This window comes from Cydia pomonella, chromosome 3 (assembly GCF_033807575.1).
Source record: "Cydia pomonella isolate Wapato2018A chromosome 3, ilCydPomo1, whole genome shotgun sequence".
NCBI classification, from domain to species: Eukaryota; Metazoa; Arthropoda; class Insecta; order Lepidoptera; family Tortricidae; genus Cydia; species Cydia pomonella.
Genome location: NC_084705.1, coordinates 8,023,622 through 8,047,813, shown reverse-complemented (window position 1 = coordinate 8,047,813; position 24,192 = coordinate 8,023,622). Strand labels below are relative to the sequence as shown.

Here is a 24,192-nt window from a genome sequence, read left to right as displayed (position 1 = left end):
AATATAAGCTAGAATATATAATACACAACAGCTTACAGGATCGTCTATTTATTCATCGACATATATCATTATTTGAAATGACGTAAGACCAAACGGTACTTCTAAATAGTCCTGCGGCCGTAGGTCGCATACACTATAGATAGTCGTGTAAAAAATCGTGAAAGTATAAGTAATATGTCGTTTATTTTTTTCGTTGCAACCAGCCCTTGACATTAAAAACCCGATAAGCACGAAAATGTAATGCAGCCTTTATTTTTATCGCTTACTCGCAAAAGATTAATCGCTAAGCAAAATCGACGTGCAACCACACGTGACACGTCCAAAGTTATCTCGCGAATTACACGAATTGAAGGCGCGATTATAATTAATATTAATTAGAGTCTGAGATGTCCGGAGTGCGTATCGCGGTTAATAAATCCTGCGCGGGCGCAGCGCTTGATAACCGCGTGCGCCGAATGTGGGGACAGGGGAATAAATATCGCTTACATAGGACACAAGAAGACCAATTCAAAATTTTTGATATTAAAATAATGTCGTTTTGTTGTCATTCGCCCGTGCATCTCGCTCGCGCCAATGCATGTACAGACAAATATGAGCGAAATGCTTGCGCGTCTGAAACTATATGATATCTATTTGGGGTCAAAATGTACGTTTAAATTGGCCACAGGATCTCTGACAGCTAGTGAAAATTTAAAGGTGAGAGATAAAACTGGGAATAATAACAAAGTTAATGGCATTAGGGCAAGTTTACACAAAGGAAAGCTAATCTGTGAGTTAAGGAAATGCGTATTTACGAATTAAATCTTAAATTTTAACGTAAATTAATAATTCGTCGAATGGTGGTTACTATGAAATTCATTTTTATACGGAGTAGCTGTACATAGGTATTAGCACATTAATTTATTTATGAATGTAATTTTTAAATGATGATAATACGGAAAAACATACTTCATAACTATTTTTTAATTAAGTCCAACCAAAAGTGACTTGAACGATCATCATTCAACGCGAGAGGTACCTAATAATAGGCACACTATGTTCATACCTACTTACTTATTTCACTGGCTCAGTCACCCAAACAGGATCTTGGCCTTTGACACAAGAGAGCGCGACTCTGCCCTATTCTGGGCCACTTCAAGCCAGTTGGGTATTTCAAGGGCGGACAGGTATTTTAGGGCTTACTCACTCCAGCGGTACCTGGCACGTCCAGACGGACGTTTTGCACCCGAGTGGGACATACGAACTTCTCACAGCAGGATGCTCTCCCATCCTCTCCAGGTGACAGAGCTAGCGGAGTGGTGTGGCTTTGATCACGCCTATTATATAGGGCACCGTAACCAGCTCCTCTATCTCCCTGTTCTTCCTACGCCTTCAATTTCCACCTTCATCTCTGATAGGTCTTCCTCTCCGCCGCTAAGAGCTGGCTTTCTTCTTTCTGAGTCACACTATTTTCATAGTCCCACATAATAGCTATACGTTTTACCTTAAAAATTTTCGGTCTCAATTTATTAAATGAAGTTTGTATAATTATGCCTTCCTTTAGATTTTAGAACATTGTTCCCATTTCAGGAGGCAAATATATTTGGGTGCATATAGCACACAATAATGTATTAGGCAGCTATTCTGCATAGTTCATTGTATTGTTGCGGCATGGCAGGCATTGTGAACAAATGCTAATGCAGCTATCATTGCAGGGTTGCATTTATAATAACGCCGCGGACTTGGTTGTTATTCGTTGTTAATACCTTGGTGATAATTGTAATGTATATTTGAATGTACGAACCAAACTATAAAACTTTACTTTTATGAACATGTCAACGAATAATCTTATCCGTAAAAGTATGACGAAAATAAAAATGAGCACGAGAAACTAACAACTGAAGACGAAGAAATTTTACTTACCTTTTGAGTTTGGTACCCTTAGATACTCAAAAAATTTTAGAATTTGCCCAAAGTATGTAGTTTTGATTTTTGTTTGAGATCGAATAAAAATTATCTTTTGAACAACGTAACCAGCTTTGAATGATAATTCAGCACCTGAAAATCTAAGTTCTCAGATGTCCAATTCGTGCATTTCTGAGATCAGAATGAAATTATATTGAAATTTTATTGCATAAGATGAACTCAATAAAAGTAAAATATAAACGTATTTTAAAACATCTATTATCGATATCGTGTAGTTCCCGAAGACGCGTGCCTTGACTCGTATTGTCATGTTATTAAGGTTAGATTTGATAAATCTGCGCGTCATCGTGGATGACACGAACTATAGGTACCTTAGCGCTTTAAGATCGCTGCTAGCTCCAACAGCTGCCAAATGATAGTAAAATAGTTGGCAATCAATCGACCGGGAGCGATGTTTTGATAAACTTGATCTTCTTTTCTTTTATAGGGTCAAGGTTTTTCTCTCTCTTTCTAGTCTTAGTGTTTATCCCTGTTGCATTCTTAGCTACTGCTGTGGAACCTATGTCACGCGTTCTAAAATTTTCTCCTTCATTTTGCATGGTTTACGATATTCTCCTTTGCACATGCAAAAGTCTTTGTATTGAATTCGTTATAAAATATTGACTAACAGTTTCAAAATTGGGAAATAACCAAGACCTTTAGCCATTTGTCTACAACGACTAATGCAAATAATGCAATAGGTACTGGCAATAGGCTCGCAGATACCCTAGAAACTATGAAAGAGTTATGGTGATAAGAAAGTCTTGCTGTACTGGCTGTAAATATTGAACCCAAAAGCAGATGGTATTTTTAATTATTTTGAACCAGCTTTGGCTTGCCATGTACTTATCTGAATAAGTACTTCCTTATCCCACTTTCTGAGACTTCCTCCCTCTTTTTACCGCCTTAAGGGATGATTGCCGGGGTAAAAACTATCTTATACGGGGTTAAGGTACCGGGACTCGAACTATCTCCATGCGAAATGTCATCTATATCGGTTCACGGATATAAGCGTGAAGGAATAACAAACAGCAAGACAGACATACAGACAGGTTTAATAACTAACTAAGCTATCTGCTTTGGCTCAGCAATCCAAAAAGAATCTTGGCCTCCCAAACGACAGAACGCCACCTGTCCCGATCCAGCGCGGTTTCCTGCCATAACGTATGTATAATAATTTAGTAGATTTATTCGGGTTATGTAGCAAAAGCAGACCAATAGTAGGTGTATATTACATCCGACCTAAAATTTTAAATGAAGCTTGTATGAAAACTTACATAACTCCCAACAGTCCGCATTGAAATTCATTTACTTTACGCAGACAAAAGCCATAAATCGTCCCAAATAATAAATTATTAAAATTCTCACACACCCGGCACCAATTCCGAAATAAAGGGTTAGGTGTTCAGACGGATTAAGGCGAATCGTTTTATGAAAATTAAATACGGGGTCCATATGACCCCCAGCCTATGACCACATGTGGCTGGGATATGCAAATGATGTATCGGGGATACAATACATATCTGATTAGGTTTGGTCTATGTATTTGTTATGTGCATGTGTGGTCTCAAATTTCTTTGCTTTGTTGTAAGTCCAGTTCATTGATGTTTTGCTATCGATTTTTAATTCATTTTTGTTTTCACCTCAAGTTTTTTCTGTCACTTTTTGTACCTTATACTTAGTTTTTTGTTTAGCATTAGAAGAAAGGTAAACAGTCTTGACGTGTCTTTTTATTGAAAATGATTGAAAACGCTTTAAAAAAAATCAGTTTATCAAATTATCATACTTATAAAAACAAAAGAATGTAAAAGATCGTGTATGATTTATAATTGTTACTTACATATTTGCTGTAACTTATTTTTCAAAAGTGATATTTAATAAAAAGACATCTACTACCAAAAGACATCTACTATCAAGACTTTCTAATGCTGTAACAAAAAAAATCTATAGGTACGTGGTTGTAGAGACAATAGTTGGTTTAAAAGAATGTTTACAAAATATATGTTTAGTAAATATGTATTTGAATGTTTCAGTTGAAAAAGGTTTCAATATCTCCCACATAATGTATTAAAATAGATCGACTTCGAGTAATAAATAAATCTACGGCATGATCTTCCACTTAACATTCCACAGCTATATGACAATATCATTTGGTTGTTGTGGAAACAAATACATATTCTTTTATTTTTGTTCCCGGCTCATGAGTTACCATTATGTATATAATGTGTAGTGATTGTAGTGTAGACAAAACAGGAAGCAGGCATTCTTTCTTGTTAATAATACTGTAATTTATGTTTCAGTACATGGAAAAAATCGTGGGTATTTTATTGAATAGACATTGGTTGTGGAATGAAACTGAATCATGTAGATGAAGTATTATGGACATGGCAAAGCGAAATTAAAGCTTTATTTCGTACTTTCAAGAGAAATAGTACTTAAATAAAAAAGTCAAAAACATGTATACTTAATGGCTGGTAAATTAAATGTAACAAGCTAGCGATCAAATTCCTGCATTACTCAGCATCACACATATGTCATTTAGCAAAACGCGCTAAACGTGTTTGTGCAGAACAAATAACTCATTCTGTCAACTAAATGCGTTTTGGTTTAACTAAAATTGCATGATAATTTTGATTTTAGAATCCACCCCAACCGCGTTGACAGATGCAAAAATATTGCAGTCCGTACGCTGCAGTAGGATTTATCATCGGAATGCACCGCGAAAACAGATCAAATTATAATGGTGCACATAAACTATCCATTTTCATAGCGCTGCAGTCGTTTTCTAAAATGAATATCCTATTTTTTAACACACTATACATGGCTACTCGTCAATAGTTTATATTTTACGAACAGGCAACCGCTTCCACAGAGCCACTTTAAAGTGTAAGGTTTACAATGGCTGTGACATGAGATGCCTGATGGCTTTTACACTAGTTATTATTGTGAAATGGTCTAGTAGCTCGGTACAAAGGTTGACAGACAGCTAGACTAATTTATCTGCAAGGATTGTCTAGGATTGAAGGCAGATCAACTGACGTTCATGTAATTCAATAGATAGATTGCCTGTTGTGGGATGGATTGTATTGGATTCTTGGGAAAGAAGGTGCTGTAAATGATGACTTTCAATCTGGAGATCACGGGTTTCAAATCCTGGCTCGTACCAATGAGTTCTTCGGAACATTAATGTGCACGAAATATCATTTTTATATTTACTAGTAGCTTTTGGGTGAAGGAATTTCTTCGAAGATGTATATATCTGTAGACTCCAACCCGCATTGGGTCCCTAACCTGCAGCGTGGGGACTATAGCCCAAGCTTTTTACAAAAACGGTCCGCTTTGTCGGGGACGTGACCTTAATAACATGCAGAAATCTGTACTAGCTACACATCTTTAGCTTTATCAGGACCGATCAATAATAACATTACGTACACGACACTTTTCTGGAATGCCCCTTCATCAGATTATCTTTCATCACAGTCCTAGTTTATTAAATTTACACTTTCCCAGAGATCTCTTTAAGTCGATTAAGATATCAATCGCCAGACCGACGACCTGCATCTGGGTAAATAGAGCGACCCGATGCCGTCATCTCGTGTCGAAGCAAATTGAGGAACCCACGTATCAAGCTCGTTGACGGATCGCTGATCTCGTGATAAATCATCAAAAGTTGCACAACGTGCTGAAATAGCATGATTGATGACCGGGTTACCCGGATTGTTAATTGCATAATGTGATACTGTTTTCAAATAGTTAGATTTGAAGTGTAGTTCGCTTGGCATTGTCCTATCTTGTAACTAAAGCCAAGCGACGGGTTTGCTTGCCAATCCTACAGACGTGCGAGTTACGGAAAGTTTCCAAAAAGTTAGAAAAAGTACAAGAAATTTAAGAAAAAAAATCACTAAATGGGGGAAACTTTCATTATGGAAATAGAAAATTTCGATTCCCATACAAATTTATCAGACGTCACCGAATTTTCAGCATATGGGAATTTCGCAATTTTGGAAATTGTAACGGCACATCGGTACGCAATCCGATCGTGAGTGCGGCTAAATCAAAAGACAGCTGGCACACATAATATCGCAGATACTTACCTATATCGCAAAAATGATTAATGTCATCCTTATTTAATTTAAGGAAAGTGATAGGTTAGGGTACTTATCTACTTATTGACTATTGTCGGTCTCTAAGGGACATCTTTAGGTTAGGTTAGGTTACAACATATTTTTACTTAATGCTCCTACTGAAATGTTAACGATATAAGTTTGGTAACAATATGTTATATTTTACTCTTATATGTACTTAAAAGCTCTGAAGCTCCCTCAGAAAACAGTTGAAGTGATCATCCTTTTATTTCTGACTGCCCGGCTTCGCATATTAGGGTTGAACGCACTAACGCTCCATAACCTTAAGAATCTAAAGGACGCGAAACGATTTTTAATACACTCAGCGCCCCATAATGGCTGTTTTCGCACCCCCCGTCTGTGGTGACATTTGAAACCCACCGCTCTATGAAAAAACAAAGCTCGAAATATTATGCAAATGGCATTATGTTCGTATTTTTGTACGTTTTGTGAACTTTATGAGGCGAGCAGAAAGGGTTGAGGGTTAAGACAATTCGAGGATAACTTTTTGATACCAAATTGTATCTATTGTAGTTTCAGGCTACGCCCCTGGCAGGTAATAAATAATAGTAAATTTGTCTATCAGAATTAATTAACGCGGGGCTGGAGTTTAATTTATTCTTTTGATTTGTGGCTTTTTGTAGTGGAAGCGCTTAATTAAAATTAACTGGGCGCTGCCTGCGTCATATGACTGTATAACATTATCAATATTTAATAGTTACAGTATATAAATCTGTGTACAACCAGTACATACGACTTCTTGTCCAAACTGCTGTGTAAAATCAAGGCAAGTACTCGCTCGAAAAAAAAATACTTCTTTTTAAGATTAGTAAGATAATACCGTCCCTAATTTAATTAAATAAGGGAATCAGATCGGTAACTAATTGATGATGAGGGCCAAAAAATAAGTTCTTGATAAGACCTGGCAAGCTATTAGAAGGGCTAAATATTCGGTATTTTATGCTTTTCATAGAACACTTGTGACCTAAGTCTAGCGGCATTATACACAAGAATGCGGCATATTTCAAGGCTTGCATGGCGTGTTAGCTCCTCAATAGAAAGGAAATCCCAATCTGTGGCGGGATCTCCGCGACGTCAGCTCGGCAAGGTTTCTCTTAGCCGGTGAAGTCTAACAACTTTAGATAATTTTAACATGCAATTCGGTGTTAGCGTTGTTAGGTGTACTATACTTGATATGGCTTGGCAATAATTCGGCATGTTGTTTGTTAATGGGAAAGCTGTTGCCGGATCTTTTGATGTCAGTTTGGCTAGGTTTATCCTGGATTCATTGACATCCAACAATTTGGATGGATGGTAGTTTTAGCACTTTTAGCTTTGAAGATAATTTTGCTTGCTAGCTGTTTGTTAAGGGTAAAGAATTTGTACCTAGATTTTTTGATCATGTCAGTTTGGTTAGGTTAGAAGAGAATTATAACAACTTTAGATAATTTAATATACTACATAGAAATTCAGCGTAGAAGTCCGTTGACGCATGTTAGTGAGGTGTAAAGATAACTTAATGTCTATTTTATATGAAATAAAGTAGGTACCAATGCCAAATTAAATAGTTATGGGCGAAACCAAATCTTCTGAAGGAAAAATGTTATGGACATATCATATAAATGGCGCTTTTATCGTGATCATTACGAGTAGATATTTCAAATTGACTGGTTTAACATAATAAAGGTGCCTTAGTTTGGAAACATTCAATTAGGATTGGCCGATGTAGTGTCTCTGATTTGGCTAGTTCATTCCGGCAGATTCACTTGTTCCTACACACCCAGAATTTTTATGAACGTTATATTTCTGTGTCAGTAAGAGTAAAAGTAAGGATAGATACGAGATTTATTTAATACCTAAACGATAAAGGATGACTCACACCTCACGCTGTAACTGTCCGACTTCGGGCCCTGGGGGCCTACCGCAAAAACCGAAAACTGGAAATTGCGGGGATCTTCCTCTTTTATTCTCACTAACACGTAATTAGTGACAGAGAAAAATGCCCGCAATTGACGAACTTCGATTTTCGCGGTTACAGCCCAGGAGGTCGACACTTCATTTTCTATGACGGGTGATCGTGATCACGTGATGTTTGCTATAGAAAACTGAAGTGTCGTGAGTCTTCCTTAAAGGTGTAAAAGTAGCTTCGTTAAGTATTTTATATAATAACCTTTGCGCTTTTCAAATAGCAACATTCGTTGTTTTTGATTGGAATGTTGTCATATTTGGAACACGGCTGCGATACCTTTTGATTTTGATGCCTCCATCGACAAAGACACCCGCTAGACTAGAAGTCTACATCGGAAGTAGTAGTCGTTCCGGCAATAACAGTTCCGGTAGCGACACTCGGCTCGCTTCCGGCGTCTAGAGCGAACGGCTTCCTCTGGATTGTTTATGGTTTGACAAATACGCCGAGTGGCTCTTCAGTTTTTGCGGATATCTGATTGTGTTTAGGTTATGATGTAAGTAAATATAAAAAATATTTTTAATGGTTTACAGTCGGTTCAGTAAACAATATACCAATATAATTTGTGTACTTAGAAGCAAAGTCAGCAACATACACAGTAAAATAGGAATGTGACAGGCAGACAGACGGTTCCTTTTACCTTATTGGTACGGAACCCTAAAAAAATATGTACTGATTTTGTTTCTATATGACTCATTTGATAAAGTCAGCCTTACTTCTTATACTCACTGTTTTATTTTTCTTTATACTAACTGTGCTCGCGCCTTTGAATGAAGAAACGAAAATCTTTAATTGAATGCCGTTCAATTTTTATCGTGATGGTGATTGTGTTTATGATAGCACCTTTTAGAAAAAAGCAATGACATCTGAAATTCTCTAGGTTTAATATTCTTGAGTTAATATCATTAAAGCTTTATTAATGATGTTCCCACCATAACGCATTGACGATTTATGTCATTAGAGTATGGAAATGGCGGCGCAAGCTGCCGAAGAAGAACCTCGGGTGTTTTTAATTTGGCTTTTTCATCAGCGCGTTTTCCAAGTAATTTGGTTTCGCTCTTTCCGCATTCGCTCTGTAGATTAATTACTTATTTTATTAATTACACGCTCGCAGTTGTTTGCTGGTTTTTTTATGCTCGGTTAACAAAAAAATAGTAGGTATTCAATATTTTTGCACTTGATGGTACTTGTTTTTTATTGGAATAACACAAAGACGATAAAATAATAATTAATAATAATAATTAATTATTATTCTAGGGTAATTTTCTGACGTTGTAGGTATACTGTTAGAAAATCTACAAAAGGACTACCTAACTATTGGTACAAATAACTATTAGAAATAGAGAAAATTTATAAGAAGTCGCCCTAAGTAAATACGTGTTTATATTTTCCACCCTATATACAAGGAAGCAAACAGCACCCTCGAAAAAAATCAATAAGAACAATAATAAATAACTCTTATCATATTTCGAGTATGCTCCTGGGCGCATCGCGAGAGATCCGAACCAATATATCACCAGGAATTTACGAGGCAAGATACGACAGGAAAATTGCAAGAATGGTGGCGCAATCTATCTTAGTTGGGTTGCTTGGGGAGGCTGGGGTGGATTCGGGGAGAGAGGGGCCGAGGGGAAACTTCGAGAGGTTATTAGTCCAAGCATCTGTTGTTGAGCGGGGGCGTGATGAAACTCCTCGGGTACAAGCTAACAAATCTAATTGCTCAGTAGGCGCCATGTAGAGCTGATAAATGGGCTGTGTGGTAACGCGCGGCAATTTGTTCGGGCGCAGGTGACCGTAGTTTTTTGAGCGATGACCGGGAAATTTGACACTTTTTCGGGCTTTGTTTCGTGCCAGTCAGTGCTCAGTTGCAACTAGAGAGCTACAAATTTAGGAACACTGTTTTGAGATTAATTTTCAAGTCAATCAAGGATATCCTATTAGGTACAACCTGAAAGAATCATCTGTCTAAATATCTCAAAATATGTGTCATGTAATATAAGAATTCTTGGTGGTTTTTGACATAAATCCTGCTCTTCCCCAAATGCACAAAATATTGCGATCGATTGGTTTTAACTATATTGATATATCTATCGTAAGAAAATTTAATTATTAAATCGAAAGCTAATTAGTCTCCGCCCCATCAGTAGATAGTAGGAACAGGACGCTATCTTTAGCTTCGTAGAAACGCGTAGGCGGGATTTTTTAAGGCCCCGCTTGACACAAGATAACAAAATACGAAAAGTTTAGTTCTACCGTGTACCCACCTCATACAATCTTTTTATGCTTATCTTTCGGTGATTTATGACTTGTTCGACGTCCAACAACGGGAAAGAAATGAGGTAGACAAAAGTAATTTATTTTTTTGGTTTGATTTCCGTGCCTTTTCGTGCGTGCTGTACTGGCCGGGCAAACATGTTTTTGAGGTAAGCGTTTTTGAGATGTCGCAGTATGATTTATCATTGACCCAGCATGTAGGCGGTGCTTAGTCCGATCGGTATTTCGGACTTATACGAATAAATCATACAATATTTATAAATCATGAATTAAGTGTCTCCTTTTTAATGTTATTGATTTATGAAGTTACGCGAAATATTTCAGGTTCTACCTATTCGAATGTGGTTTCTCATGCAGATGAATAAATACATGTTATTAATTTTAATGTTGATTTTTCATTTTTGTGCTGCCTTAAGTGTATTTTGCACATTAAAACTTAAAAAGTGCCACCATTACTTATTAAAATATAGCTCTTATTGCAGCTACATACGGTTTTTATGTCATTTATCAACTTCTCTATATATCACATGTATGTAATACGGTCAGTATGTGTCGCATTGTGAAAAACCGGGTGTATTAAGATTCGACATCGACAAACACGTCTTGTTCTCTCAATTAAGCGAGTGGCCCGACATGAGCGGGACGGAATTATTCATGACGTGACCGAGCAACATATCATTCGCCCGAAATGATTTATACAATCTTAACACACGAAAGACCAAATTAAAAAGATATGTTCCTTCTAAGGAGCTACTTGAGTAGATATATTAAGTAAATGTTGTTTTGGTGTTCACAGGTACGAAATAAATCTAGTTACTGGAGAGTGGAGTGGTGTCTTAAATGTAAGTTTATTGTAAGTTCATAAAAGTTGATATCTGTCAAACTTAACTTAAATAGGGTGCTATTATTCATACTTAGTAAGATCAATGGTGTACTTGAAGGCGTCTTTATTATCGACCGAAGAAATATGGCAAAGCGTGAAAACACTATACCTTTTTTTTTTCTTATACTACGTCGGTGGCAAACAAGCATACGGCCTGCCTGATGGCACCTTCTTTGGGTCTAGCAAATGGTGCCACATTTATATTGTATTTTTTCTTCTTTATTAGCATATAAGTACGAGTATGTATCCTATTACCTAGCACAGTCTTACTACGAAAGGAATTAGACTATAGCTCTATACGCTGGCTCAATTCAACTAGAAGACATTACATACAGTTTTAATTTTATTTGTCAGTAACTATTTACACCAAAAGCTGATGGTTAATTACAAATCACATTTCATTAATTAATTTTGAGGCAATCGCTTGTATAAGCTATGTTTCAAACCCACAATAAAACTTTTAGCTACTGTGAAGGTTGGAAACTGGCAACGATTATGTATTTCCCCACCTCAGATAGACCGTATCTCTTTACTACCTCTGCTTATATAAACGCGTTCAGGGTAACTGTGGCAAACTAAAAACTCTTACGTCACAAGGTCCAAAAAAGCCGCAAACGTCCGCAAAAGTGCATGCATTATGAAGATTGCACATCTAGCCAAGCCAAGTAAGCCTAACGTACTGTTGCCAAAAATCACACAATAAATAATACCCGCGCAACTGCATGCATTATAGCCGTACCTTATCTTAGCGAATTTGAAGCCAAGAATTGCCCATTAAATATGCATTAAAATTACCTGTCTCGTATGAAAAATAAGCGGATTTGTGTGCTTCCAAAGCTTATTATATTCGAATTGTGGTTTCGGAATTAAGTAATTATCGTGTACGTGTCGTGTTTGACTTTTTAGCCGCGATTTCCCAGTAGCGGTTTAAGATTGGCTATAATTATTGGAACAGTATTCTTGAATTGCAGTTCAAATCGTTTCGCTTATTCCGAAGCAATAATTAAATTAAACGCCGATCCAAAACGAGATTAAAGTTTTCGCGATCTCGGGGCGAAACTCGTTCATTTGCCGGAACGGAATTCCACATGACTTAATCGGACCATAAATGATGAAATCATAACAATTGCTTTGAATACCTGCATGTACTCGTACACTAGTGGAATCCTTTGCTTTGAATGTATCAAGTTGAAATTAGAATTTACTGTATTTTAAGAAATTTTGTCAATGGTGACATTCAATATTATACAAACTAGGCATAGATGTAGATTGTTGTAACCGCAAAATTAAATTGGACAGGTTTTAGTGCTATAAAATGATTCTGAAAGATTTTTCTAATTTAGTCTTAACTACAGAGCATAATTATTCTTTGAAATTGTTTAGAGCGGCAATGTATATCGTACATCATGGTCACTTGATGTGACAGGTGTGAAGCGTCATTAAATGTACACATTGCTTGCTGAATTATTTTATATGGAAAAATAAAAGTAGTCCATTTTTATGAAACCTATGAAAGTGTGCTCATTAAAGAGTTAAACTAACTGCCCTTTAATTATGCGGTTGTAACAAAAATACACTCTGTATGTATTAAAATATTTGGTACATGATAAGGTATGTATTATATAATGTACTACTAATTTTTATCTTTATCTACTAATTTTCTTGGTTTACGTAAGCTTAGGTAAATAATGGAATTTTAGACTACAAAGATAGTGGGTAAATTGCGGACTGTTAAGGTCATTGAAAAAATACAAAAATATGATGAGCGATTCATCTATTTGTTTCTTAAATTAAATAATCTTTTATTAATAATGATTAGAAACTTACCAACTGGTATATTTTTTTCAAAATATACAAAAAAAAACTTTTCGGCACGCAATATTCCATTGCTCGTGGGCCGACTTCCATCACGATGTACACCTATCTGAGCATCAAATGAGCCAGGGACATTTCCCTGAACGTCACGGGAGACGGGAGGTATGGGCGTCGTATCGCCTAAAACATGAACGTCCGCAATTATCCACTGTCCGGGATTATCCCATTCTCCCCTACGCGTCAAAAGTATCATTCTCTAAAAATTTATCGAAAAGAGATATTTCTCCGTATGTAGGATAATTGGCCAAACCAATTCCCATAATGGGCCATCTACTAAGCATGTTAATAGAACGGCATAGGTACATCTCTTCGAACAAAGTGTGCCAGTATTGGAGCTTGGACAACAGGTCAGGATTACAACAAAAATGTTGATTCATCCAATTAGACTGTATGAGATACTTTTCATCGCGAATTGTAGAGATTTGTCTCTATTTGGAAACATATTATGTAGATGGTGGCAGATACTTTTGGCGCGTTTTTTCAGCCACTAATATTGATATTGACAGTACGAGTAGGTAAGTATACAGTGAAAAAACATCGCAAAATAGATTCTGTTCGTGTACCTCATAAGAGACAAAAGACCTTTTCACGATATTTTTTGACGTCTTACATAACGCGCGGGTTTTGGCTCGGTTGTATTTATCTTATTGCCCTATAAAGTTGACTAGGTATACTTCTCCTCAAAAACCTCTATATCAGTGCTCCAGACTTTGAAACGACTACCAATAAATAATTGAATATAATTTCCCGTGTCTCTCCGGACCGGACACGGATCTCCGTCCGTCACCGCTGTCACTGTCTCCTGCTCCCGTTTCCACGGTTACGACGTTTCTTCGATTACTTGTGGTACTCGCTCGAGAGAATTAAATCTTACTGGCAGATATAATCTCTAAAACCAAATAAGCTACTTACCTCTACGTACAATCCGAAATGTACAATGTATATGAAAGACATGTCAGAAAATGATCGCACATACAGGTAAAGGCTATGGATAGAAACAGGTCACCTGGCATGAAAATTTATAGCATATTGTGTGGGATTCGAAAGCAGCAATGTTCGGTACACTATATTTCGAAATCGATATTAGACGAAATCCTCTTAAAAAAAAAAAAACTAAATTCATGGTAGCCACAAAACCCGCTAGACATCATTTTTGTCCATTGTAAGAAACTGAAAACGTATTTTTTTAGAACAAGCACAAAAACAATTTCTAGTCAGACCTTTGAACCTCTCAAGTGAGTCTCAACTAAGCGAATGCTTAGTTTCCAAGCTTCCACTAGTGATCGTGGTAAGGGTAAACGTGCCTGTCAACTACCATCGATTGTTATTCACATTCGCGCATCGGCCGGGCGCGCGGAATACCCGATGCGGGCATTTTCGCATGCCCGCGTTTCGCATTCGCATGCCCAGTGACGGCTGTGGACTTTATCGAATGGATGCCCATGTTATATTTGTGACATATTCAAGTTTTTTTTTGCATTACCTTATATTATTGAGGATCACTAATGGCTGTTTGCAGTCTGATTTCGATCTAGTTATTAAGGGCGACTATAAAAAAGTGATTTCGCGCGGGACCTCCACTTTTATCTTAATCGAATGACATGAAAGTCCCACTAGATCCATTTGTCATTTAAACTGAATCTATTACTTAAAAAAAGTTCTCGTTAGATCCATCGGCCCGAAGTTGGATCTAACGAATAAAAAAATTCTCGTTAGATCCATTTTGGATCTACTGGTTGGATCTATCGAGAATGAAGGGAATATTCAAATGTTCATCTATTTTTTTAATTACATTTTTCGATAGATGACTATAAAAAAACAGCTTTAAAAAAACAAAAAGCCAGCTACATTACCGCATCAAGAAACCAGTTTTAGGCTACGAATGCCGAAATTCCATACCTATTACAAAAGAAATGTCTACCGATGTCGATGAACTATAAACGACTTCTGCGAATACATAGGAAAAAACAAATGCATTCAAGTTTAAAGTCTGACCATATTTAGGGTTCCGTGCCCAGAATGACAAAAATGGAACCCTTAGGTATAGTTTCGTCATGTCCGTCCATCAGTCCACGTGTCACAGCCAATTTACTCGGAAACTATAATATATATTTAATAAAAAATTGGAACTTTAGGTGTATTTTGTAAGCCGCTACTTAGTTTAGAAGTTTAAAATATAAATATGTTTTTAGGGGCGGCTCCATATACATGTGACAATTTTTTTTTTACCAAGCTCGACATGTGGTTGTGGCATACCATTCGATAGGTCTATCAAAGTAAAATAAGGTTGCTATAAACGTTATTTAATTAAGTGAACACTTTTGGAAAATCTCGCTCCTAAATTCTTAAATAAGTGTCCCCCGGCTCTAACCTTTGGAACGTACAAAAAAAATCAATAAAAAAATCGGAAATAAAGCTTAAATAATATTTTCCATGAAATTTTGAATATAATAAGTTGAACCATTAAAATGTTTTTGATTTTTAAAAACACTGTCCGTCTTAATAAAACGACTTAAGTGCCGCGAAGATGTGTTCTTTTGCTTGTATGCCTTTTTTAATTGTATGAAGGTACAGGACCCTCCATTATGAATGAATACACGCACTTAGCCGGTTTTTTGTTATCTAACAAGAGACAAACTGAGCTAGATGGAAAGGTATTTTTCTAAAAAGTATCCGACAGACTTTGACAAAAACTAGTACATAGGTATTGACAGAGCTAACTCAGGTGACTGTACTATACAACTACATAATCTGATGCAAACTTTGAACTGTACCCTTTAACAATATTTGTAATAGAAAAGTTATTCTACAGCGTATAGTATACCATATAATCAAAGGGTAGTTTCATAGGTTTTATGCCTATAATTTTATGAAAATGGACGACTTTTTTTTAGTATTAAAATAATTCATAAAGCAATGTATCACTACTTTGTTTTAACTCAAAACGTCGCATGTACTGATGCGACGTCACAACTGTTACAAGCGACCATGATGTATTTCGTACATGTACGAAATACACTGTCGCTCGAAGAAATATCAAAAATTAATTAATGCTGGTAAATTAACTCTTAAATTTAAAAATCTTTTAGAATTGTTTTATATCAATAAAAACATACGTTTAAACTGGTTATATCAGTAAAACACACTGTATTCATACCTTGACACCGCTTCCTTTTCGTTTATGATTATTTTTTGTCAATTCCATTAATTAACAGATGTAGTTCTTTCGTGTTACAGAACTATATAGCCCTTTGCATGGCTCATTGGAAAACAATGAGCATTCCCTCCATCAATATCGGGCATTACATTACCATTTATATGTTGATTTCGGCTATTAATTAGACCATTCGCTGCTTTTATAGGTTATCCATCAAACGGTTTTTATTCCCATTTATCAATGCCTTATGGTAAACACCCCTATGATGGACGTGGCACCAATAATTAAACGTAATCCACAAATCCTGTAAAACAAGGATTTAAAATCAGTTTCTAAAGTACAGTGTTTAAAAAAAAGACGTATCTGATATAAAAAAAAACAGTTGAATCAAATTACAGTAGGTATCTACCTATCTTTCATTGAACACGTCGAAAACATAAAAGACGACATTAAACTTTTAACTCTCAAAGCAGTAGTAATTTAATCAGTGAAATACCAAAAATATTCCAAATTCACTGTTAAAGTTTCCCGTTACTATAATGTTTTAATTTGTTTCAAACTGAAATATGAAACTGCAAATTAGTTTCGCTGTTATACATCTTATTATTCTTAATTGCATTATCTCCACGCATTTGTGGTAAATAGCGCGTGAGTGAACGCTAAAATTTGTGTTTTTATTCGCATTAATTGAATAAAAAAACTATTTAACTTTAAAACCTAGTTATTAAGCTTTAAACCTAGTGACTGACTTGGAAATATCATGTGAAATAAAATACCGTACTAAGGTAAATCACTGATTACTGGTCATTCGTGGAAAAATCATTTATTTAATAGCCAACAATATTGTACTGGTGCCTCATCAAAGTCATTAGTAAAAGTACTCTGTAAAGTTCATTAGTTCTGATCCCCTAGTGTACATTTATTCTATAGCGAAACGTGACGTACGCATTTGCGTTAAGTGTCATTTTGAGTTTCCAAAACATCCCGCTTGGCGCGCACACAGGTTTTTTTTTTTGAGAGGTTTATAAGTGTCGATTGAAGACACAGGGCCCTCGCTAATGATACGGGCGACCCTGTGTCCGCGGTGACATTTCGAAAGGCTGTTATGGTTTATACGATGCCGGGTCCGGCATCACCATCAGTCGAAAGCAATGGTGATGCTCAGTTTAGAGACCCGGCGTTATTTTTGTGATTGAGCTTTGACTAAGTCCCACAGTAAGCTCAAGAACAACTGTATATACCTATAATATACAAATACATAGAAAACACCCAATACTCAGGAACAAATCTGTGCTCATCACACAAATAGATGCCCTTACCGGGATTCCCAGGAGCATCGGATAAGCAAGGTCACTACTCGCTACTAGTGGGCCAGACCACTCGTCAAAAATTATAAAGATTTCCGAAAGCTCGCCTAAAACTTGTTATAAATACCCATATATGGGGAGTGAGCACTCTAAGTATCTATTCTCAAGTATTCTCTATGACACAACATTGCGAATAAATTAATTTCATTATATTAAATTGTAGAGCATTAATGTAATCTTCTATTTAAGTCCTCGGCTGTCCCAGTGTAACGTCCAATTCAAGTGCACCCAAGTTGTCCGCTGTCCCTAGGCCAACGTATGAATGCAGTATTGAGATCGGACAGACTGACAGATGTATTCGTTACTAGCCGTGTAAGTGTATCACTAGCGATACCTTGATGTTTGATGTCTTGATGCTTGTTTAACATGTTAATGTACATACTTGACATGTTAACACGTTAATTATTAATTATTCGAACGGCACAAAACATAATATTGCTAGAATATTTCGTTCGCGTGAGTATTAATAATATCGTTTATATATGTATATAATTATGACAGTTAATAGAAATTCCCATATAAGAATATATATTCCCATGCGTTAAGTGTCTCGATTCTAATAGCTTCTTTATTTACGTTTTATAAACCGTCCCATCTACAACAAACAAATAATTACGTTCATTTAACATGAAGACGGTAAAGCATATAAATAACATGAGCGAATAATAAAATCATCAAACCGTATCGACATTTAAAATTACAATCGTGACTTTTATTCGTAGGCCGCGGCTTAAGGCGATGTGAGGGTATCGTTCCAAATGCTGGTTCTCGCGGGCGAGTTAGTAATATCTAAAAACTAGTATAATATCACTATATCAGAACGCAGAGTTTATAAGAATCTATAGGTCACTTTACGCTGGTTAACCCGTGAACTCGTATGGCTGGCATTCGCGCAGAAAATGGGAACGTGTGGCCAGGGCGAGGCGCGAGCGTAAATCATGGACTGTCTCTCACTACGATTGTTCGATTATACTTCAATAATAAAACGCAAATAATATAAACCTAATTGCGCCGCTCTGACTACTGGAGATGCGTTTTTTTCTTAATTTCGAGTGAGAAATAGGGCTTGAGATGCAGCGATCACGTTAATATAATCTTACTGCTAGAAGTACCTATTCATCTTTTATATATATATATATATATATATATATAAATTCGAAGATCATTACTTATTTACTTCTTGCCTAGGTATACCTTTTCTAAAATGCGTGTCGTATCACACATATACTCGTACATATCTACCTAGAAATTTAAAGTGACGGTAAAAAGTTATCTTAAAATCTTAGTTATTCGTCACTGGACGTCAAGTGAAAATGCGTCAGGTTAACAGAAGTAAGAAACCAGAATGGCCCCAAACATTACTCATACGGTAACGGTCAAACTTATGTGAGAAAATCTCGACCGGAATTTCACTAATTATGACCCCATAAAAACTGTAAGTATAAGCTTAATTAATCTCATTTGTTCCACGCCGACATTATCATCAGAATTAGGTGAAGCCAGTTATCTGATTGACTGACACATTAAAACCGGAAAAGACACTTTTATGCGTTCATTACAGATTCAGCGAAGTGCAAAAGCTGACGCGAAAACAATCGATTATTAATAAAGTGCCGGCAAAACATTGGTTCGGTCGAAAATGCTGATAATTGTCCTCATAGTGCATTGGTGGCACGTATGCGCCTCATCAGGAGTCTGGAGTCAGCGGTACGTATAGGGTTGACAATTTTAACTGTGAAATCATTAAAAAAATAAGTAAAGAAAAAGCTAAGACAAAAAATATGTGAGGGTTAAATGAGATATTTTCAGTGATCATGACTTTATGGATCATTATACACAGTACACATTTCATTTATCAGGTTATTTCGGTATCTGAGTGACAGTCAATTTAGTTAACTTTGAACAAGTATAGGTACATGTATGAACGAGTCAAAAAATACGATGACATCAATGTAATTGGCCCACGGTATTTATGAATATAAAATAATAAACTTAATACCTATCGTGAACGTGATGATCTGGCTTGTTCAATGTTTCGAGCATTCTAAGTTAGGCAGCACCCGAATTGAACCATAGTCGCATCACTTTTATTATGTAGCGTTCAAAATCAGTCTTCAAAATTACATGAAATGTGCTTTTGTGAACTTAATAGATACTATAATCTTAGGTATAAATATTTTATTAAATTTTCCTTTTGGCTATAGTCTGCGTCCAAGCCTTTTTTTACCTCTTTTTACTTTTCTGTGCCAGTCATTCGAATAAAGTAATTGAATCTCGCTAAAACAATAACACAAATCAAAAACGGGTTATAACCCAGACTTAATTTAATTTTCGCACACTCATAAAGACCAGCATTAAATCTCAGAACATTAAAATCGTATCGCCAGCCCTGCGTCCAAAAAAGCGATATTTAATTGTTGTTCGGTCCGCAAGCCCGATGTCTTCATCAATATCTGATAATTTATGTACAGCACGATCGCTACAAGACGAAATTGCGGCCGCCGGCCCTCCTTTGTAATTACTGGAGAATTATAAAGCCAGCACCGCAGGGTTGGGGATCGATCGAAATATAACTGTCTCAATAGTAGGTAGGTACTGTGGCAAGTACAGTCTCAAATCGAATGCGCGTGAAGAAATTTTACAGAAGAAGATGAAACTTACGAATTATTAATTTTCATCTCATCATTTTTCTAGCGCTACCCCGGCTATCATAAATAAGATTTGTAATTTTAAATGAAAAGAAAGCGGCCAAGCAAGTACGAGTCGGACTCGCCCATGAAGGGTTCCGTACCATTTATTACGTATTAAAAAAAACTACTTACTAGATCTCGTTCAAACCAATTTTCGGTGGAAGCGTGCATGGTAATGTACATCATATATTTTTTTTAGTTTTATCATTCTCTTATTTTAAAAGTTACAGACACACACACACACACACACACACGCACAGACACACACACACGCACACGCACGCGCGCGCACGTACACACGCACACACACACAGACACAGACACACACACATTTTACCACTTTGGAAGTGTCTCTCGCGCAAACTGTTCAGTTTAGAAAAAAATTATATTAGAAACCTCAATATCATTTTTTAAGACCTATCCATAGATACCAAATTAAATCCCAATTCCATGTCAATATAACTCAAATCATGGCGACGCTAATAGTCTCTCGCCACCGCTCACACTCGCGCTATGCCTCACAAACCATTAAAGCACTGTTTTCATTCACCGAACTTGGACCTGTATTTACTCTGTAGAAGTTGATGGATGTCTATCATTAGCCGGCATGGCTGTTTACCGAAGATAAAACCGGGTACTCGAGATTTTCGGGGGCTATTTTTAACGAGCTCTTTTATTAGTTTTAAAAGAGGCCGTTTAGATTAGTTCGAGGGCTACGGTTGAAATATTGGTGGGATTGGTGCGGGAAATATTGGTACTGAAAATAATTTTAGGTTGACAGATAGTGCACATTTGGTACATTTAATTACAGGATACTACTTACTAATTTGTTAAAGGTTTTGAAGAAAATTTATTACGAGTATGAGCCTAAATTCTGTTCCGAATAAATACAGTTTAAACATTTTAACTGTTGCTTTGGTATTTGGATACCTACATGTTTTGAACTTCATATTAAACAAGCGCAGGTGGCCTACCGGTAAGAGCGTGCGACAATTCGGAGGTCTCGAGGGCGGGTTCAAACCCGGCTCGTACCAATGAGTTTTTCGGAATTTATGTACGAAATATCATTTGATATTTACCAGTAGTCGCTTTTCGGTGAAGGAAAACATCGTGAGGAAACCGGACTAATCCCAACCAGGCCTAGTTTACCCTCTGGGTTGGAAGGTCAGATGGCAGTCGGTTTCGTAAAAACTAGTGCCTACGCCAAATCTTGGGATTAGTTGTCAAGCGGACCCCAGGCATCCATGAGCCGTGGCAAAATGCCGGGACAACGCGAGGAAGAAGATTTAACAGCTATAATTTTGGCTTGGATTTCGCAGACTTTTCTCCCCTTTCATGCTATATCGGTCCTTAATTGACTTGAAAGTAAAATCAAACATAAACACGTTTGGTATCCTGTTTTCTGTGTTAGTTACTAATTAGTTACTATGCTAAATATTTCCACCATTTCGAAACAGTCTGGTCGCTATAGCTCCCATAGCGCTTATGAAACCCTGATTCTAAATATAACAATACCTACGGATGTATCTATATCGAGTCCCGATCCACAAATACGACAAACCGGCTTTATAATATCTTCATCAAGAGGTGTGTTCAATCGGTTATGCTGCAATATTCATAACCCGGTACATATACAATGTAACGTCGCATACTGCGGTCAAAAGAATATCACTCCAATTGCTATAGCGTTTAGGTAATAATTCACATGGCTCGATAGGAACACGACGCTCAGTGACGCAAGCGCCGACTGTTTAAGAGGAGTCTGGGTCTTTGAACTAAATTGGTGATGGAATAAAATAGTTTTATCTCACTATTGTTGTTTGTAAAACAGATAAAATATGGATGGTAAGATTGTTGCTAAGACTGATTTTAGGGTTTTACCCACAAACAACAGTTTGTAGTCTCGTAAATTTAAATAAAACAAATATAAGTCGTTGAAATAATAGTGAAATAGATTAGCTGAGAATCTGAAAATATAGGTAACTAAGGTAAGGTAGGATAAGACTATAACCGGGGCAAGACAAACACTTGTATGGAATCCTCATCCTGTTTGTCTTGCCCCGAGCAAAATAAACTTTGTATTTGTGAAGTATGAAGTTTTTGAGTAAAATGCCTGTGACATTCGGATAGATATAACGAAACTATAAGGGTTCCGTTTTTGTCTTTGTTTTAACTACTAAACCCTAAAAAGATAATCATATTTCTGTAACTGTAACTATTTATTTTCTACCTTAATGACGACCCGTTCTTGGTGAATTTATTTATACAATTGTAATTTAAAAACTTTAGTCATTTTAAATGAATTATTAATTGTCACATGTTTTTCCTATGTATATAAAGTAAGACAAACCGACAATCACAATATAAATTCCTAAGAATTTACCACGCGTAGTTTTAAGTGAAATTGTATATTGTGAGATAAATAAATCATATCATATCATATCATATCATGAAATACTAGATAAAATAGTAGATATATTACGCTAAGTATTTCACCGTACGATAAGTACCACCGTATAATAAATTGATTACCATGTTTAATAGGTTTTTGTTTTCTATTTATATGACAGCTGTATAATTTTCTATGCTATAATGAATAATTACATATAAAGTGGGTGTAGGCTTTTCAATTAAGTAGGTACGTCAACCTATTAGGTACAATTAGGAAGAAAGTATCCTAAATTACAATATTTTTACATGACAAAGTACTCTTTCGAAGTGCGGATGCGGATTTTTTTTATTGGTAGTTTTGCATCAGTACCTAATATTTAGGTATATATTTTCGTGCTAAAAATTTGAAACGACGTAGACATTCTTTAATGCACTGTCGCCAAAATCCTTCTTTTTACTGCCGTTGAGTAACTGTTGCTTTGGTTTTAGATGTATTCCACGCGGCGCGTTTAACCCTACCCCTTTAATCGATCTTCGAACTGAATTTGATATTCAGACGGACTATATTGGATTGCGCTCTACTTATGTGAAACAGTCATCGGCGGAATTGTGCAATCTTTAGATCCTGAGATATTCAATCTGGAGGCACAGTAGTGCCGCGCCAAGACGAGCCGAGCGAAGCGCAAGGGCACTACCTACCTTTTCTCAAAGTGCTTTGTCGTTTTTAAGGACTCTCAATAACTTGGGTTTGGATAATACGAGATAAACAAATATCGCAATATGATGCCGATAGTGGACTTATTAAAGTTGTAAAGTGACAATTGCATAGCTCTTATACTTTAGATTTTATTGATTTAAAAAGAAAAATCCGATTTGGTCACACACTCACTGACTGATGAATATCAACATTCTTAGGGTACTTCCTGAAGCTCCAAAAATCATAATTTTGGTATTTAAGCTAGTATTAGGTACACTGAAAAAAATAGATAGCCGAACTGGTTTTGTAACTTTACTAAATAACTAAACTACGGTTATAAGAAAATAAACTTTGCATAAATTTACAAACTTATTTTGTAGTGTATACCCAGTACCTGAACACTGATAGCCAAACACGGTTTTGTAACATATAACACATAGTTCGCAAGTCCCAATTTTTGTGTAAACAGTAACCAAAATTTTGTTATAGTTATGCAAACATTTCTTTCAGTGTATTAGTACACAAACAACAGTAAAAAATCTTAAACTTGTAATTTTTCCCCTTTGACTAGGGGATCAATGGATCGGATGAAATCCCACCAAAAATATTTTTATATAAAATGTTGCCAATACGATTTCATATGGATCGGATTGTCAAAAAGTCATTAGATCTCATGTAAAGCCAAGCTTCTAACTCTACATGCTAAACATGCTCTAACTCTACAAGCCCTAACTTCATAAAATCTACACCTTAGTAGTGATATTTGACTTGGCCGTTTCGCTCCCGTCACATGGGTGTAAGGCGAAAATTTACACACTGATCAT

General features: G+C 36.3%; 1 protein-coding gene across 3 annotated transcripts in view; it reads left to right on the top strand.

The window, feature by feature from the left end:
- Positions 1-24,192, top strand: part of LOC133515977 (homeotic protein antennapedia) — a 243,704-nt gene that overhangs the window by 49,050 nt on the left and 170,462 nt on the right. Inside the window, exon 2 of one of the 3 annotated variants that reach the window (XM_061848630.1) lies at positions 11,105-11,150. The exons of the other annotated variants lie outside the window; for them this stretch is intronic. The gene's annotated coding sequence lies outside the window, so the exon portion shown is untranslated. The remainder of the gene's footprint in view (positions 1-11,104; positions 11,151-24,192) is intronic. 3 annotated transcript variants of the gene reach the window in all.